The sequence below is a fragment of the Anomaloglossus baeobatrachus genome, chromosome 11, assembly GCF_048569485.1.
Source record: "Anomaloglossus baeobatrachus isolate aAnoBae1 chromosome 11, aAnoBae1.hap1, whole genome shotgun sequence".
In the NCBI taxonomy this organism is placed as follows: domain Eukaryota; kingdom Metazoa; phylum Chordata; class Amphibia; order Anura; family Aromobatidae; genus Anomaloglossus; species Anomaloglossus baeobatrachus.
This window is the reverse complement of record NC_134363.1, coordinates 88,637,631-88,658,086: the sequence shown is the minus strand read 5'-3', so window position 1 is coordinate 88,658,086 and position 20,456 is coordinate 88,637,631. Positions and strand designations below refer to the sequence as shown.

The 20,456-nt window shown below is 48.7% G+C and overlaps 1 pseudogene; it reads left to right on the top strand.

The window, feature by feature from the left end:
* Positions 1 to 1,154: 1,154 nt before the first annotated feature.
* Positions 1,155 to 1,361, top strand: LOC142257311 (U2 spliceosomal RNA; annotated as a pseudogene).
* Positions 1,362 to 20,456: the final 19,095 nt, after the last annotated feature.

Below are 20,456 nucleotides of genomic sequence, written 5' to 3'. Positions count from 1 at the left end.
GTTTGGATAGCATGTGTATCTACTGAGAACAGCTTATCAATGGTGGCAAATCGGAGCAGCTTAATCTCTTGCTCTCCGCAGTTCAACACTCTCATGGGCACTCTTCCCTTCCATATTAATGAATAAAACTATGATGTAAATAGCATATAGATACCCCACAAATGCAGATAAAAGTAGGTTATGGGAAAAGGGGGAAGAGAGAAACAGGAAAATAGTGGAATAAAGTATACCTTCCAGGTGGGAGAGGAAATGGCAGCACAGCCAGTGGAGGTGAAGCAAGGGGAGCCTGCAACTAAAGAGTTGAGAGCGTTATCACATGGTGACTGAGCCTGATTGTAACGGGAGCATAGAGGTGCCGATCCTGTCTTACCTGCGTTGGTGTAGAAGTGGGTGTCCTGTGGTGGAGTCAGCTATGTGCAGTGGTGGCCGTGGGTTCTTTTATGTGCGACCGTAGTAATAGCTGCGCCCACTTCCTGTATGGGAGTGGAATGCAGTGAGGGTAATGGAACGCACGCCTGCGCATTTGTGTTTAACGTCGCGCATGTGCAGAACGGAGAAAAGGCTGCGCTCACTTCCTAATGAAAGGGAGTGAGACGCATCTGGGAAGGGAAGGGAAAAGATTAGGGTTTGGGGATGATGAAAGGGCTTTCTACGGGCAAGGATGGCAAAGGGTGGCAGTGACGGAAAGTCAGGCAGCCTGTCCTGTCCTGTCCTGTCCGTCCGTCTTTTTGTATCATGAATTGGAAAGACTGCAAGGGGGAGGGGAGGTGCTTGTGTCCAAAAGGAGGAGTTATTCAGATTCATTGCAGTGGGCGGCGGCTGCAAAAAGCACCATTCTTCTTGTTTTTGCTCTGCAAAACAGCCTTTTCAAGGGTTGGCTTGGGTGACAAAATGTCTTCTGTAGGCGTGGGTTTGTCTCCCTCTCCCTAAGATGTGTCCGGTATAGGCCAGGGTGCCACTCAAGGCCGTAACCAATTCGGGTTATAGCTTCTCGGCCTTTTGGCTAAGATCAAGTGTAGTTTCGGAGGACGCTACCTTGGTCGGTACTGGAAGGTGCCTGGGATTGCACGTCTGCCGGCCTTGAGGAAGTGTGTGCGCCTTCTGGTGACACATAGCCCTCTTGTGCCTGGACGGTTCCCAGGCAACGGGAGGCGATCACCTTTGTTATTTTGAAGTCCTACTGATAAACAGAAAAAAAAAAAAATTAAATCTGTTCTTATCAGTTTAATATCTGATACGTCCCCTCTCTGGGGACCATATATTAAATGGATTTTTAGAACAAGGAGATGGAAAAAATCTTGCTCTGTCCACTGCACGCATTGACCTGGTATTGCAGTACCTCCAGGACCGGTGCACCCCTTCTTAACCCAGTTTCCAAAAGCAGAACTCAATTCACCTGATTCAAATGAGCCCCATTAGTGAATTGAAAGAAAGCAAAAACTTTATATGCACCTCAATTTGGCCAATTCACTTTTCACACTTTCACCCTTTTTTTTATCTTTCACACCTTTTACTTGCTTTATTGATGCAAAAAGCTGTGCCAAATAGCAAACTCATCTCCACTCAACTTGACCAACTCTGCTATGTCCCGTGCAGTATCTTATTCTCAGTCTTATCTAGATCATTTGCAATTGAATAGAATAGATCCCTTTTGGCTGCTTATGACTGTGTAAAATATGTAGTTTTACTGGGCTGGGATGAGAGAATCCATTGAAGCATGGTGTAGGGATTGTGGTTCCTGTGTGCTAAGAAGAGAGGCTGGCACCAGCCAGAAAGCCCCATTGCAGCCAATAATCACTTAATAACTTTTTCAACTTGTCATCATATGGGAGGCCTTCCATTCCTTGTAGTAGTCTAGTTGCCCACCTTTGAACTGACTCTAACTTCTGAATGTCCTTATTAAAATGTGGAGCCCAAAACTGGTTCCCATATTCCAGATGTAGCCTTACAAGTGATTTATAGAGGTGTAACAATACGTTGGGATCACGGGATCTAATCTCCCTTTTTATACACCCTAAAATCTTGTCCCAAGCAGCATTCCATCAGCCTCTGGAAGGTTCCTGGCGCATTGCACAGCTCGAAGGGCATGCTTTTGAACTCGCAGAGACCCATAGGGGTGGCGAAGGCGGTCTTCTCCCGGTCTGCCTCAGCAACGGACACTTGCCAATAGTGACTAGTGAGATCAAGGGTAGAAAAATAATTTGCAGTTCTCAATGCAGCTAGCGATTCCTCAATACGGGGAGTGGTGCCGTCCTTCTTTTTTAACAGGATCAACAGAGCTGCCCAAAGGCTACAACTGTCACGGATAACCCCAGCCGCCTTCATGTTGCTCAACATGTCCTTGGTACACTGGCAATGTGAAGGTGGTATTGGCTTATAGCTCTCTTTGATGGGTGGGTGTGCACCTGTGGGGATGTGGTGTTGGACCCCTTTTATTCCCCCAAAATCTAGCGGGCTTCCCACCGGTAACCCGCTCCCCAGCTTGGATGGATGCTGAGGGAGCCCCTTTTGCCCGCAGGCTCTGGCCCTGGGAACTGTAGCCTTGGCGGTGACTGTGCTTCCCTCTACGGTGTGAGCTGTTGCCTTCAATCGGGTCTTGACTGGTGGGAAACCCTGGAGGTTCCTGTCGCTAACGGATTTGACCGGTTTTACGGCGACTCCTAGCCTGGTCGGGGTCCGTAGGCCCTGCCGGATGGTGCTGGCTTCTCTTCACTCCCCGATCTGGTACCGGCGGGCCACCGCCCATCCCCGGTCCGTACGGTTCACTCCAATCAGCCTCTCCTGCAGAAGGTCACCACCGTCTGCCAACCTTGCTGAGTGCCCGGGCCACACACCCGGACACGGTCAGTCTCCTCTCCTCTTCACTTCTCTAACTCCAAAACTGATCTCTAATCTGACTCCTTTTCCCGCCTCCAGGACTGTGAACTCCTCGGTGGGTGGGATCAACCGCCTGGCCCACCCCCTGGTGTGGACATCAGCCCCTGGAGGAAGGCAACTAGGATTTGTGTTTAGCTTCGGTGTGCCTAGCCGGAGTGTAGAGTGTGTTGGTGTAGTACCTGTGACGACCTGGCTTGTCCAGGGCGCCACATTCCCCTATAGTAAAATGCAGACCGTCCGCGGGCTGCCCGTCCATCACCGGTTTTATTTTCACAACTGAAAAAGAATAAAACGGTAAAACATGTAAAAGCATCATAAACATTTTACAACGGTACAGCTTCCGCTCTTCTCCCACCCAAACAACCTGGCCCTGATGCTGCCCCTAAGAAGCGGGCAGCACCCCTTGACCCCAGTCCAGCACCAAGTTGCCCGAGCGGGTTCTGTGTCTTTCAGGGGGCCCACGTCCAAGGGGACCCCTGAACCCCCGGAGGATCGCCACCGGTTACGGTAGTGGCGGGCCTAGGCCATCCCTTTCCTCCAGGCCCATCCTCCCAAATCAGCCTCTCCGGAGGCGGTAACGGTGTCAAGCCAACAAACATTTTTATTTACATTGCACTAAGTTTGTGGTTGCCCTGCAAGTTCTCGGGCTTGTCCGTAAGCAGTTCCTTACGCAATGGTTGCACAGTCCCTACGGGGACAACAGTTGCCGGCAACGGCCGGTTTAATCACGGTTCAATCAGGTAAACTTCTTTGGTTGATCATCTTTACTTATCATTTAAAACTTTCAAACTGGTACACTCAACACATAAAGCCCCCCCCCTTTTAAAGAGTAGTTTCCCTGTACCTAAGTGGGGGTCTACCTAGGTTGGGGCGAGTGGACCTTCGGGGTCCGGTGTCAGTGGTGACAGGCAGTGGGGCAGAGGGAACAGTCAGTTCCTCCTCCCTGCTATCATGTGGGGCAGGCGGAGGCATAGGGGAGCTGGGTACAGGTACATCCCTGGGCACTGGCTCGCGGTTAACCGTTTCCATCATTTCTTCATCCACGGGTTGTGGGAACAGTATCACTGGAAGGATCACCGCACCGTTCTGTGTAGGCCAGTCTGCTGGAAAATCACCCATCATGGTGTGGATTACCTCTTTTTCCTTCTCCACTGGACTGGGAACTGGAGCCTCATCCGCTACTCTCAATGCTGGTGGGCACTTCTTCAGGTGGTCTCGGGAAACCGTGGCCAAAGTCCCCCCCTGGTCACGGCTGATCTGGTAGGCCTTCCCATTCTCCCATCCTGTGGGCTGGACTACATACGGGGTTTTTTCCCATTGATCATCCAGCTTGTGGGCCCTTCTTTTCCGCTTCAGCACTACATCCCCAGGTTGGAAGGAACCGGCAGGCGCCTTCTTGTTGAAGCACTGCTCCTGTTGTCCCCGACTCCGGCACAAGTTCTTTTCAACATACTCCTGGACCTGTCGGTACTGTGTCCTCCGCCGAGTGTCCCATTCAGCTGTCGACAGGAGTGCTTCTGAAGCTTCCAAGCCCATTTCCAGATCCACTGGTAGCCGGCCGGGACGAGCTCTCATCAGGTATGCTGGAGTGCATTTCGTAGAGCTGGAAGGGATGTTGTTGTACATATCGACCAGGTCAGGTAGCTTCTCCAGCCACAGGTTCCGCTCTTCCAGTGGTAACGTCTTGAGGAGGCCCAGGACCAAGTGGTTCATCTTTTCACAAATGCCATTGGTTTGGGCGTGGTAAGGCGTGGTCCGGATTTTCTTGCAGCCGTACAACTGGCAGAATTCCTGGAATACCTCTGCTTCAAAGGCCGGACCCTGGTCGGTAAGCACCCTCTCCGGGTACCAATGCGGTCAACAGAAATAAGCCTGGAAAGCCTTAGCAGCGGTGCGGCCGGTTAAGTCCTTAACTGGGACAACCACCAGGAACCTCGAGTAGTGGTCTACGATGGTCAGAGCGTAGGTGTACCCACTTCGGCTGGGGGTGAGCTTTACATGGTCAAGGGCAACCAGCTCCAGCGGTTGGTGTGTAATGATCGGGTGTAGGGGTGCCTTCTGGCTGGCCTCGTCCTTCCTTCTCAATGCGCAAGGGCCACATTCTCGGCACCAGGCCTCCACAGATTCCCGCATTCCACTCCAATAGAACCGCTCTCTTAACAACATCTCTAGCTTCTTCCACCCGAAGTGCACTGCACCATCATGGTATGCTTGCAGGACGGTGGGCACGTTAGCCTGGGGAATCACCAGCTGGCGGATCTTCTCGTGAGTCTTTGGATTAATCAGCTCGCGATACAACTTCCCCTGGTGTAGGTATAGCCGGGTCCGTTCTTGCCACAGACGTTGGGCTTCGGCAGGGGCAGCAGGGTCTATCCCAGCAGAACCCTGTTCCACTAGAGTCTTGACCAGGCGGACAGCAGGTGCCTGGTCCTGAGCTTCCTGCCAGTCCTGTCGGGGCAGCGGATCCAGGTTCACCCGTTGTTGGTAGACGTGCACCTTCTCAGTGAATGGCCGGTGAAATGCAGGCAACTCGATCTCTTCGAGGTCATCATCCTCTGGCCCCTCTTCCGACAGGTGGGGCATCCGGGAGAGTGCATTGGCATTGACGTTGGTACGGCCGGCCCGGTACTTGATGGTGAAATCGTAGTTGGCTAACCTGGTCACCCACCGCTGCTCCAACGCGCCCAGCTTGGCCGTATCTAGATGGGTCAGCAGGTTATTGTCTGTGTACGCGGTGAACTTGGCTGCTGCCAGGTAATGGCGGAACCGCTCGGTGATAGCCCACACCAGTGCCAAGAGCTCAAGCTTGAAGGAGATGTAGTTCTCAGGGTTCCTCTCAGTCGGTCGGAGTTTTCGGCTAGCATAAGCTATTACCTTTTCCCTTCTGTCTTGGACCTGGGATAGAACAGCCCCCAAGCCCACATTGCTGGCGTCGGTGTAGAGGATGAATGGGCGGCTGTAGTCAGGGTACGCTAGGATTTCCTCTCCGGTCAGGGCTGTTCTCAGCTGGCGGAAGGATTCCTCATGCTTTTCTTCCCACACCAATGGGGCTACTAGGGATCTACCACCCTTGGTCTGTCCTACGAGGAGGTCTTGCATGGGGGCAGCCATCTTTGTGTACCCCTTAATGAAGCGACGGTAATATCCCACCAGGCCCAGAAACTGCCTCACTTCCCTCACTGTGGTCGGTCTCGGCCAGTCTTGGATGGCGGTGATCTTCTCGGGGTTGGGGGCGACACCTTCCGCACCAACCACATGTCCTAGGTACTGCACTCTGGGTTTCAGCAGATGACACTTTGAGGGCTTCAACTTCATCCCATACTTGGCAAGGGACGCGAACACCTCGGCTAGGTGCTCCAGGTGGGCTTCATACGTCTGTGAGTACACAATCACATCATCCAAGTACAGCAAAACGGTCCCATAGGCAGTCTTCTCTCGGTCTTCCGGTGCCACGGCCACCTGCCAGTACCCGCTGGTGAGGTCAAGGGTGGAGAAGTAGTTAGCGGTTCTCAGCGAGGCCAGGGACTCTTTGATGCGGGGCAGAGGGTAAGCATCCTTATGCGTTATCTGGTTAATCTTCCGGTAATCCACACACATCCGCATGGTGCCATCCTTCTTCTTAACCAGCACCAACGGAGCGGCCCAGGGACTACAGCTGTCCCTAATAACCCCTGCCTCCTTCATGTTCCTCAACATGTCTTTGGCGCATTGGTAGTGCGCAGGGGGAATAGGCCTGTATCTCTCTTTAATAGGGGAGTGTGTACCGGTAGGGATGTGGTGTTGAACCCCTTTAATCTGCCCAAAATCTAGAGGGTGCTTGCTAAAAACCCGCTCATACTCCTGTACCACCCGGTATACCCCTTCCTTGTGGTGTATGGGGGTATCATCAGTGCCGACATGTAGCTCTCGATACCACTCGCCTAACTCCCCCAGGGATGAGTGGGAACCGGCAGCAGGCGGTGTGACCGGGGGAACGGCTTCATGGATCGTGTGGGGATCTAGAGTGAGCAATTTGGCAAGGGTGGGTACCGGGTGGTGCATGAATGCACACATATTGGTTTTATAATCTTATTGTATTACTTTATATTCTTATTTCACTTGTGCATATCTCCACCATAATCCTGGCTAAGAAATATAGCTTTTTTTGGGGTACACAGGTAGTAAGGTCTTCTTTCTATTTCTTTAGGGGTGATATAGCCTGGTGGAACTCTAGACCTCTAACATTATATATGCACCCTTTTTCTTTATGGTTCTTGGACACCTTATAACATTCTTCCATACATATATATCTTTCTCATAAATTATAAATAATTAGGCATTTTTATATATTTTATTTACATTTTCATAAATAACTTTTTACAAAGCATGGGGGACATTCTCACATACATATAATTTTCATGTACGCATTCTGAAAATTTACGCATAAACCGTACACACTCCTTTTTGTAACAATTTCTATAACTCATTCGCTGAACTCTCATCCCGGATATTCATTCTTACACCGAATTTCCTGTTATAACACAACATTCATGATTTTTATTCAATTTATTTTTATTTTTTAGGTTTATTAGTAGTGATGAGCGAGTACTAAAAAGCTCGGGTGCTCGAAGCTCGGGCCGAGCCTCCCAAGATACTCGTGTACTCGGCCCGAGCACCGAGCCCAATGTTATCCTATGGGAGACCCGAGTATTTTTGTGAAATGACCACCGGCAGCATGTAGAAACCCTAAAAATGGCACAAAAGTCTCCGAAGAGTGCTCAAATGACATGGCAACAGCATGGGGAAGACCCCTTGAAGCATTTATCACTCAAAAGTCACAGCTGTGAATAATTTTGTCCGCGTTTTACGCCATTTTTACGGACTCACCAGAAAACCTTCCAAAATGACACCAAAATGATTTTTCATAGCGGAAATGTTAAGGGCACATACCCAATAGTGAGATAGAGCTAATGTATGTTACTTTTTGAGATCAATACATGAAAGATTTTACGTAAAACATTGTGTGGCACTCCGATGTCCCTGAGAAGAGACGTACATAAAGGCCTCTGAGTCTAATGTGCCCATTTTGAGGAACTGAGTCTTTGTAGTATTTTCCTTTGCCAGGGCAGTCCAAAATTGTGAGGTTCACCAATGCCCCTGCATACAGACGTGCATGATGGCCTGTAAACCTGAAGTGCCCATTGTAAGGAAGTGGGTCTATTGTAGTATAGCCCTTAGGCAGGGCAGCCAAAAATTGGGAGGCTCCACGTTGTCCCTGGATAGAGACGTGCATGAGGGCCTCAAAACATTAAGTGTCCAGTGTCAGGAAGTGGGTGTATTATAGTATAGCCCTTAGGCAGGGCAGCCAAAAATTGGGAGGCTCCACGTTGTCCCTGGATAGAGACGTGCATGAGGGCCTGTAAACCTGAAGTGCCCATTGGAAGGAAGTGGGTCTTTTGAGGCTCCACGTTGTCCCTGGATAGAGACGTGCATGAGGGCCTGTAAACCTGAAGTGCCCATTGGAAGGAAGTGGGTCTTTTGTAGTATAGCCCTTTGGCAGGGCAGCCAATAATTGGGAGGCTCCACGTTGTCCCTGGATAGAGACATGCATGAGGGCCTCAAAACATTAAGTGTCCATTGTCAGGAAGTGGGTGTATTATAGTATAGCCCTTAGGCAGGGCAGCCAAAAATTGGGAGGCTCCACGTTGTCCCTGGATAGAGACGTGCATGAGGGCCTGTAAACCTGAAGTGCCCATTGGAAGGAAGTGGGTCTTTTGTAGTATAGCCCTTTGGCAGGGCAGCCAAAAATTGGGAGGCTCCACGTTGTCCCTGGATAGAGACGTGCATGAGGGCCTCAAAACATTAAGTGTCCATTGTCAGGAAGTGGGTGTATTATAGTATAGCCCTTTGGCAGGGCAGCCAAAAATTGGGAGGCTCCACGTTGTCCCTGGATAGAGACGTGCATGAGGGCCTCAAAACATTAAGTGTCCATTGTCAGGAAGTGGGTGTATTATAGTATAGCCCTTAGGCAGGGCAGCCAAAAATTGGGAGGCTCCACGTTGTCCCTGGATAGAGACGTGCATGAGGGCCTCAAAACATTAAGTGTCCATTGTCAGGAAGTGGGTCTTTTGTAGTATAGCCCTTTGGCAGGGCAGCCAAAAATTGGGAGGCTCCACGTTGTCCCTGGATAGAGACGTGCATGAGGGCCTCAAAACATTAAGTGTCCATTGTCAGGAAGTGGGTGTATTATAGTATAGCCCTTAGGCAGGGCAGCCAAAAATTGGGAGGCTCCACGTTGTCCCTGGATAGAGACGTGCATGAGGGCCTCAAAACATTAAGTGTCCATTGTCAGGAAGTGGGTCTTTTGTAGTATAGCCCTTTGGCAGGGCAGCCAAAAATTGGGAGGCTCCACGTTGTCCCTGGATAGAGACGTGCATGAGGGCCTCAAAACATTAAGTGTCCATTGTCAGGAAGTGGGTGTATTATAGTATAGCCCTTTGGCAGGGCAGCCAAAAATTGGGAGGCTCCACGTTGTCCCTGCATAGAGACGTGCATGAGGGCCTCAAAACATTGTTCCCATTGCAAAGGAGCGGGTCTCCTGTCGTTGTAATGTCCATTCTGCAAAGAATGGGCGAAAAAATTTACCACTGGGGGTATACCTGAAACAAAGGCCTAACTCTTGTAACGGTCATCATGGTGGCGCATGAGGAGAAGGAGGAGCAGTCCAGCGATTATCCAAAGTCCAGAAGTGTGTACCCATGGGTGACTGGAGGTACATGGCAAATTCCCGTTACAAACTTTAAATTCCGCTCTCATTTGCTGGTGGTGTGGTGAAGTCTGGCCCAATCCAACCCTTGTTCATCTTGATCAGAGTCAGCCTGTCAGCATTTTCAGTTGACAGGCGGGTGCGTTTATCTGTAATGATTCCACCTGCGGCACTAAAAACACGCTCTGACAAAACGCTAGCGGCAGGGCAGGCCAGGACTTCCAAGGCGTAGAGAGCCAATTCATGCCACGTGTCCACCTTGGATACCCAATAATTGTAAGGCACAGAGGAATGTCGGAGTACAGTTGTTCGATCTGCAAGGTACTCCTTGAGCATCTGGGCAAACTTAGGATTTCTTGTGGCACTACCCCGCACCTCAGGGGCTGTGGTACGTGAGGGGCTGAGAAAACTGTCCCACATCTTAAAGACTGTTCCCCTACCTCTGGCGGATTGGACTTGTGCCTCTCTCGGCTGTACGCCTTGGTTGTCCACTGATTCCTGACCTATGCCGCTAGCGTTTTGTGAGGGGAATGCTTTGCCTACTTCCGTGACTATGGCCTTCCGGAACTGCTGCATTTTGGTTGACCTCTCCGCCTCGGGAATAAGAGACATAAAGTTCTCCTTGTAGCGTGGGTCTAACAGTGTTACCAACCAGTAATGATTGTCGGCCAAGATGTTCTTAACGCGAGGGTCACGAGACAGGCAGCTTACCATAAAGTCAGCCATGTGCGCCAGACTCTTAACAGCCAGGACTTCAGTAGCCTGACCAACACGTTGACTGAACATGCTGTCCTCCTCCTCCTCCTCCTCCTCCTCCTCCTCATCTACCCTGTCCTCTGGCCAGCCACGCTGAACCGAGGATATGACTGGTGTGCATGTCATATCCTCAATTTGGCCGGAGATTTGCTCCATGTCTTCATCCTCCTCCTCGTCATAGTCCTCCACTGCACGTTGTGATGAGACGAGGCTGGGCTGTGTGTTATCACCCACACCCACTACTGTTTCTTGCTGCAACTCATCGCGCTCCGCCTGCAATGCATCATGTTTGGTTTTGAGCAGAGACCGTTTTAGAAGGCAGAGTAGCGGTATGGTGACGCTAATAATGGCGTCATCACCACTCACCATCTTGGTGGAGTCCTCAAAGTTTTGGAGGATGGTACATAGGTCGGACATCCATCTCCACTCCTCAGGTGTTATGTGTGGAGTTTGACCCATTTCCCGACGGCTTAGGTGATGCAGGTACTCAACAACTGCCCTCTTCTGCTCACATATCCTGACCAACATGTGCAGAGTTGAATTCCAACGCGTGGGGACATCACACACCAGTCTGTGAGCCGGAAGATACAAACTGCGCTGAAAGCCGGCAAGGCCGGCTGAAGCAGTAGGTGACTTTCGAAAATGTGCAGACAGGCGGCGAACTTTTACCAGCAGATCAGACAGCTCTGGGTATGACTTTAGAAACCGCTGAACCACGAGGTTGAGCACATGGGCCACGCATGGAACATGTGTCAGCTGGCCTCGCCTCAAAGCCGCCACCAGGTTCCGGCCATTGTCACACACAACCTTTCCTGGCTTTAGGTTCAGAGGTGTGAGCCAGTGATCTGCCTGCTGTTTCAGAGCTGTCCACAGCTCTTCTGCATTGTGGGGTTTGTCACCTATGCAGATTAGCTTCAGCACAGCCTGTTGCCGCTTCGCCGAGGCAGTGCTGCAGTGCTTCCAGCTTGGGACTGGTGTGGAGGGTACAGTGGATGAGGATGCGCAGGAGGAGGAGGAGGCTGAAGAGCATGACATTCCGGAGCTGTAGAGTGTGGGTGAAACACTGACTGAGGTAGGGCCTGCAAACCTTGGTGTGGGAAGGACGTGTTCCGTCCCTCGCTCAGACTGGGTCCCAGCTTCCACAATATTAACCCAGTGTGCCGTCAACGAGATGTAGCGGCCTTGCCCACAAGCACTTGTCCACGTGTCTGTGGTTAGGTGGACTTTGGGTGAAACAGCGTTGTTCAGGGCACGTGTGATGTTTTGTGACACGTGGTTATGCAACGCGGGGACGGCACACCGGGAGAAATAGTGGCGGCTGGGGACCGAGTAACGTGGGACAGCTGCCGCCATCAGGTCGCGGAATGCTTCTGTCTCCACCAGCCTAAAAGGCAACATTTCCAGCGCAAGCAGTCGCGAAATGTTAGCATTTAGAACTGTGGCATGTGGGGTGTTGGCAGTGTATTTGCGCCTGCGTTCAAAGGTTTGCTGAATGGATAACTGAACGCTGCGCTGGGACAAGGACGTGCTTGATGATGGTGTTATTTCTGAGTAGGCAACTGCAGGTGCAGGACCGGAGGAGGCTTGTTCGCAGGCAGCATGGACAGGGGATTGGCTCGCATGCACAACCAGCGAAGACGTAGCAGTGACATTAGCAAGCACTGCTCCTCGACTCTGTTGTACTTCCCACAAAGTCGGGTGCTTGGCTGACATGTGCCTGATCATGCTGGTGGTGGTCAGGCTGCTAGTTTTGGTACCCCTGCTGATGCTGGCACGGCAGGTGTTGCAAATGGCCTTTTTAGAATCATCTGGATCCAACTTAAAAAACTGCCAGACTCGGGAAGACCTAACATTTGTACAGGCACCTTGTGTCGTGTTGTTGTTCCGGGGAACGGTTGCCTGACTTCTGCCTGGAGCCACCACCCTGCTTCTTACTGCCTGTTGGGATGCTACGCCTCCCTCCCCCTGTGCACTGCTGTCCTCGCTCTGCATATCCTCCTGCCAGGTTGGGTCAGTTACTGGATCATCCACCACGTCGTCTTCCTCTTCCGCACACTGCTCCTCCTCCTGACTTCCTGACAATTGTGTCTCATCATCGTCCACCCCTTGTTGAGACACGTTGCCAACTTCGTGAGAACGTGGCTGCTCAAATATTTGGCCATCTGTACATACGATCTCCTCATGACCCACTTCAACATGAGCTGGCGAGAGGCCAGAATGTGCGAATGGAAACGTGAACAGCTCTTCCGAGTGTCCAAGTGTGGGATCATTAATGTCCGAGGACGTGTACTCAGCCTTGTGGTAGGAAGGAGGATCAGGTTCTGAAATGTGCGGTGCAGTATCACGGCTACTGACACTTGACCGTGTGGAAGACAGAGTGTTTGTGGTGGTGCCAATCTGACTGGAAGCATTATCCGCTATCCAACTAACAACCTGTTGACACTGGTCTTGGTTCAAGAGCGGTGTACTGCTGCGGTCCCCAAGAATTTGGGACAGGACGTGCGAGCGACTAGATGTGGCCCTTTGTTGTGGCAAAATTAGAGCTTGCCCACGACCTCGGCCTCTGCCTGCACCACCATCACGTCCACTTCCTTGTTCCTTGCCAACGCCCTTGCGCATTTTGCAATGCTGTGCTGACGTGTATTCACTAGACTTGGGCGTTATATCAAAGTTTGTGCAAATTGTGCACCTGTACGCTGCCACCGACAGGCACACACGTGCGGTTTTTAAATGCAAGCACGGACGCACTAAGAACCTAACAGGTTTTAGGAGCAAAAATTAATGACGAGAACTCTGACACTATCAGCCACTGCTGACTGACGTGTATTATACACTACACTTGTGCGTTATATAATAGTTTGGTAAAAACGCACACAAGTGCACCTGTACGCTGCCACCGACAGGCACACACGTGCGGTTTTTAAATGCAAGCACGGACGCACTAAGAACCTAACACAGGTTTTAGGAGCAAAAATTAATGACACTATCTGACACTATCAGGACTGTTTTAGACTGTGTACACCAGCCCCAGATATGATGAAGGCTGGTATACGGTCACCACTAGGAATGGCTATATACCCTGCCTGCCTGCCTGCCTGCCTGCCTGTATACTGCTACAATAGTCCTGACAAGGACTCTTTTGGTCACTAGCCTGTATTCCAACCTGGCTATACCCTGCCTGTATACAGCAACAATAGTCCTGAGAAGGACTCTGCTACTGTACTCCGACCTGGCTATACCCTGCCTGCCTGTATACAACTAGAATAGTCCTGAGAAGGACTTTTGGTCACACTGTTTGCAGCCCTGCTACGGAAATAGCTATAAAGGGCCGCAAACCTTTCCCTGAAGCAGCGACCCTCTCCCTGCACTGACTGTCTGGATAGCTGTGAGCAGAGCACAGCGCGCCCGCCGGTATAAAGGCTCGGTCACGCTGTGCAGGCCGGCCAATCACTGCAATTCCACAACTAACAGGGCTGTGGCATTGCAGTGGTCTGCCAGCCAATCCCTGCATGAGGGCTGGCTCTCAAAAGAGCGCCAACATGCAGGGATGAAGACCACGAGTACAGCACGAGTATCGCGAGATTACTCGGTCCCCGTCGAGTAGACCGAGTACAGTGATACTCGTGCGAGTACCGAGTAGTAACAAGCATGCTCGCTCATCACTATTTATTAGTAAAATGGCTTACACTCCCCTTTTTTCCACTTTTTTCTTCACTACTTTTATAAAGAAATTTTTCCTTTCTTTATTCTTAATGCAATTTTATATAGCAACACCACCATTTTTTGCCACGAACATAATTTTTCTTGTCCGTCATCCCGTTCACCCTTACAGGGTTGTGGACAGATGCACTTGTCACTACACTTCTAAGACTCAATACAGGGTCTGGAGCTCAATGCTCCCTTTTTGTTTTTTTTTTCTTCTTTTTTTTCTTTTTTTCATTTTGTCCTTCTTCTTCTTCTTTTTCTGATTTTTGTCTCAAAAAGCTGATGAAATTTGAAACACTATACCCCAGTGATTTTATAAATGTTTCTCAATATATCACTTGAGAACTTTTATGGCCGGTATTGTAACAGTTGACCATCCCGGCAGTATTTGAAATACAGCAGTCAGTCCTCTGACGTAGCTCCATATGTGTATATATAGAGGTTCTTCCTCCTTTGATTGCATACTGTTCTTTTTTTGCCCTGATGAAGGCGACAGTGATCTCTGAAACACATTGACCGGAAAAAAGAATAAAGAGATGAAATAATTAACATCAGTTTCCTTTGGTGACAGCGCGGCACGCACCCGATTTTCCTCCTATACGTTATTGCTCTTCTACTAGGGGCTGCGGCTGTCGCCATTTGTAACGTGCATTTAGGGGTTGTGACTGGCACAACCTTAATAGGTGAGTGCAACTACTATTAATTATTTGTTACCTTACCAGGTAAGACCCTAATTTGTGCGTCTGCTCCAGAGTTATTTCCCTGATTATTAATATCTGACAGGCAGTGATTGATCCTGCATTCTCACCTTCCTCTCTGTTGCACATTCTTATTGTTCCTATATGCTCTCTATTTCCATCAGACTTTTTTTGTCCTTCGGTGGGGCTCTAACATATGTGCACCATTTATTATTTATTTTTATGGATTCCTTTCTTTTTTCATGCTAGCGTTCATTATGCAGTAGTCATTCATGATATATCTTATATTTGTGAATCCATTAGGGCTCTATATGTCTGGTGCATCACATTGGGTCTTTTCAGTGCACAATAGGCACCTTTTTCTGTTATGCTCTGCTGCCACCTTATGGACATCCTATCAGTGATGCCAGAAAAAAATGGACATGTCTCCGTGCAGCAATCACGGACACGCGGGTACGCCGCACGGAGACACGTGCAGTGAAAAATCACTGATGTGTGAGCAGACCCATTCATTATAATGGATCTGCGTATCTCAGTGATTCTGTTATGTTTAAAAAAAAGCACAAACGTACCAGAATCACTGACGTGTGAAACAGGCCTTATAGTGTTTTGATTTATGTATGTATTATACAACTTCTGTGGATCTTGTATGAGTGACTTTTCTTCATTTTATTGGATTGTTTTAAAATATTGAAATAAAGTCACGCTTCCTATGCATCCTTTTGTATTCTGATTGGCTACTATAATACAGTTTTTAGGCACTGAGATCGATACCAGAGGCATGGTCTTCCGCTTACCAGAGGATAAGCTCAAAAGGCTAAGGGACATAATAGAAGGGTTTAGTGCTGTTAATAAGGTGGCATTAAGATAAATGAAATATATCTTCTCGGTCTTCTCGTTTTCTTGCTGAGTTGTGCCAATGGACAGAGTTTTTTCTAGACATTTGCTATTGGAAACTCAGGGAACCAAAGCTCCTGGATAGAGTTGAGCGCGGTTCGTGGTTCGTGGTTCTCCAGTTCTAGGCTCGAGTGATTTTGGGGCATGTTCTAGATCGAACTAGAACTCGAGCTTTTTGCAAAAGCTCGATAGTTCTAGAAACGTTCGAGAACGGTTCTAGCAGCCAAAAAACAGCTAAATCATAGCTTGGTTTCTGCTGTAATAGTGTAAGTCACTCTGTGAATCAAACTATTATCACATTTCAGTGTATAGTGTGCGTGAACAGCGCCTTCAGATCACTGCTGTTTCTATAATGGCGATCGCCATTTTTTTTTTTTTTTCTTGTCTTCCTTCCCTAAGTGCGCGCGTCTTGTGGGGCGGGCCAGCATGTCAGCCAATCACAGACACACACACAGCTAAGTTGACTTTGAGCCAGAGAAGCAACGGCATGTGTGATAGGATCTGCATGTCACATGTCCCTGCATTATAAAACCGGACATTTTCTTCACGGACGCCATTATCTGCCTTCTGCGTCTTTGGTGTCAGACATCACTGTCGCAGCTCCGTCCTCCTGAGTCCTATAGCCGATACAGCTGTATGCGCTGCATACACAGCGTTAGACAGCATAGGGAGAGCACTTTATAGCAGTCCTTTTAAGGGCTCAAACCGGCAGGGTCAGAGAGCCATAGGTGACAGGTCCTGCAAACAGCAACAGCATCTGTGTAGCCAAGGTCAGGGATTTCCTCCCTGCATTTCACCATTAGGAGGGAATAGAAAGGCAGGCTTCCATTCCTCTACCCAGAGCACCACAATCCTGCCACTGTACCCTCCTGTCCTCTGCACACTCCAACTCATTATAACTAAGCCATTATACTAGCAAACACTCAGTGTACCTAGTGGCATCCTATCTGTGGCTATTGGACTTTGCTATAGTCCCACTAGTGCAAAGACATTTGCAGAGCACGTCTGCCTGCATTGCACACTCCAACTTTTTTAAACTAAGCAATTTTACTAGCAAACACTCAGTGTACCTAGTGGCATCCTATACGTGGCTATTGGACTTTGCTATAGTCCGACTAGTGCCAAGACATTTGCAGAGCGCATCTGCCTGCGTTGCACACTCCAACTAATTTTAACTTAGCCATTATACTAGCAAACACTCAGTGTACCTAGTGGCATCCTATACGTGGCTATTGGACTTTGCTATAGTCCCACTAGTGCCAAGACATTTGCAGAGCGCATCTGCCTGCGTTGCACACTCCAACTAATTATAAGTAAGCCATTATACTAGCAAACACTCAGTGTACCTAGTGGCATCCTATCTGTGGCTATTGGACTTTGCTATAGTCCCACTAGTGCAAAGACATTTGCAGAGCACGTCTGCCTGCATTGCACACTCCAACTTTTTTAAACTAAGCAATTTTACTAGCAAACACTCAGTGTACCTAGTGGCATCCTATACGTGGCTATTGGACTTTGCTATAGTCCCACTAGTGCCAAGACATTTGCAGAGCGCATCTGCCTGCGTTGCACACTCCAACTAATTATAAGTAAGCCATTATACTAGCAAACACTCAGTGTACCTAGTGGCATCCTATCTGTGGCTATTGGACTTTGCTATAGTCCCACTAGTGCAAAGACATTTGCAGAGCACGTCTGCCTGCATTGCACACTCCAACTTTTTTAAACTAAGCAATTTTACTAGCAAACACTCAGTGTACCTAGTGGCATCCTATACGTGGCTATTGGACTTTGCTATAGTCCCACTAGTGCCAAGACATTTGCAGAGCGCATCTGCCTGCGTTGCACACTCCAACTAATTATAAGTAAGCCATTATACTAGCAAACACTCAGTGTACCTAGTGGCATCCTATCTGTGGCTATTGGACTTTGCTATAGTCCCACTAGTGCCAAGACATTTGCAGAGCGCATCTGCCTGCGTTGCACACTCCAACTAATTATAAGTAAGCCATTATACTAGCAAACACTCAGTGTACCTAGTGGCATCCTATACGTGGCTATTGGACCTTGCTATAGTCCCACTAGTGCCAAGACATTTGCAGAGCGCATCTGCCTGCGTTGCACACTCCAACTAATTATAAGTAAGCCATTATACTAGCAAACACTCAGTGTACCTAGTGGCATCCTATACGTGGCTATTGGACCTTGCTATAGTCCCACTAGTGCCAAGACATTTGCAGAGCGCATCTGCCTGCGTTGCACACTCCAACTAATTATAAGTAAGCCATTATACTAGCAAAAACTCAGTGTACCTAGTGGCATCCTATCTGTGGCTATTGGACTTTGCTATAGTCCCACTAGTGCAAAGACATTTGCAGAGCACGTCTGCCTGCATTGCACACTCCAACTTTTTTAAACTAAGCAATTTTACTAGCAAACACTCAGTGTACCTAGTGGCATCCTATACGTGGCTATTGGACTTTGCTATAGTCCCACTAGTGCCAAGACATTTGCAGAGCGCATCTGCCTGCGTTGCACACTCCAACTAATTTTAACTTAGCCATTATACTAGCAAACACTCAGTGTACCTAGTGGCATCCTATACGTGGCTATTGGACTTTGCTATAGTCCCACTAGTGCCAAGACATTTGCAGAGCGCATCTGCCTGCGTTGCACACTCCAACTAATTATAAGTAAGCCATTATACTAGCAAACACTCAGTGTACCTAGTGGCATCCTATACGTGGCTATTGGACCTTGCTATAGTCCCACTAGTGCCAAGACATTTGCAGAGCGCATCTGCCTGCGTTGCACACTCCAACTAATTATAAGTAAGCCATTATACTAGCAAACACTCAGTGTACCTAGTGGCATCCTATACGTGGCTATTGGACTTTGCTATAGTCCCACTAGTGCCAAGACATTTGCAGAGCGCATCTGCCTGCGTTGCACACTCCAACTAATTATAAGTAAGCCATTATACTAGCAAACACTCAGTGTACCTAGTGGCATCCTATACGTGGCTATTGGACCTTGCTATAGTCCCACTAGTGCCAAGACATTTGCAGAGCGCATCTGCCTGCGTTGCACACTCCAACTAATTATAAGTAAGCCATTATACTAGCAAACACTCAGTGTACCTAGTGGCATCCTATACGTGGCTATTGGACTTTGCTATAGTCCCACTAGTGCCAAGACATTTGCAGAGCGCATCTGCCTGCGTTGCACACTCCAACTAATTATAAGTAAGCCATTATACTAGCAAACACTCAGTGTACCTAGTGGCATCCTATACGTGGCTATTGGACCTTGCTATAGTCCCACTAGTGCCAAGACATTTGCAGAGCGCATCTGCCTGCGTTGCACACTCCAACTAATTATAAGTAAGCCATTATACTAGCAAACACTCAGTGTACCTAGTGGCATCCTATCTGTGGCTATTGGACTTTGCTATAGTCCCACTAGTGCCAAGACATTTGCAGAGCGCATCTGCCTGCGTTGCACACTCCAACTAATTATAAGTAAGCCATTATACTAGCAAACACTCAGTGTACCTAGTGGCATCCTATACGTGGCTATTGGACTTTGCTATAGTCCCACTAGTGCCAAGACATTTGCAGAGCGCATCTGCCTGCGTTGCACACTCCAACTAATTATAAGTAAGCCATTATACTAGCAAACACTCAGTGTACCTAGTGGCATCCTATACGTGGCTATTGGACTTTGCTATAGTCCCACTAGTGCCAAGACATTTGCAGAGCGCATCTGCCTGCGTTGCACACTCCAACTAATTTTAACTTAGCCATTATACTAGCAAACACTCAGTGTACCTAGTGGCATCCTATGCGTGGCTATTGGACTTTGCTATAGTCCCACTAGTGCCAAGACATTTGCAGAGCGCATCTGCCTGCGTTGCACACTCCAACTCATTATAACTAAGTTGCATTGTCAGGGATATTTATTCTTTATTATTCTGCTGTTAATAAAGCTAGACCACCACTGCAATCTTCACCACCTCTCAATTTTTACTACCACATTTTCAGTCCACAATCTTGGCGCCCACAGTCCTAGAAGATGAAGAGCGCGCGGATGCACTGGAAGGGGCGGGCGGTGGATGGTTCGCTCTTGCAGCATTGCAGCACAGTGAGCTTCCCACCGGGACCTATGATATTTATTCATGTGACGATTCATGGAAGAAGTTGTCAAACTGCTGAGTATAATGGCTAAGTTAAAATTAGTTGGAGTGTGCAACGCAGGCAGATGCGCTCTGCAAATGTCTTGGCACTAGTGGGACTATAGCAAAGTCCAATAGCCACGTATAGGATGCCACTAGGTACACTGAGTGTTTGCTAGTATAATGGCTTACTTATAATTAGTTGGAGTGTGCAACGCAGGCAGATGCGCTCTGCAAATGTCTTGGCACTAGTGGGACTATAGCAAAGTCCAATAGCCACGTATAGGATGCCACTAGGTACACTGAGTGTTTGCTAGTATAATGGCTTACTTATAATTAGTTGGAGTGTGCAACGCAGGCAGATGCGCTCTGCAAATGTCTTGGCACTAGTGGGACTATAGCAAAGTCCAATAGCCACAGATAGGATGCCACTAGGTACACTGAGTGTTTGCTAGTATAATGGCTTACTTATAATTAGTTGGAGTGTGCAACGCAGGCAGATGCGCTCTGCAAATGTCTTGGCACCAGTGGGACTATAGCAAGGTCCAATAGCCACGTATAGGATGCCACTAGGTACACTGAGTGTTTGCTAGTATAATGGCTT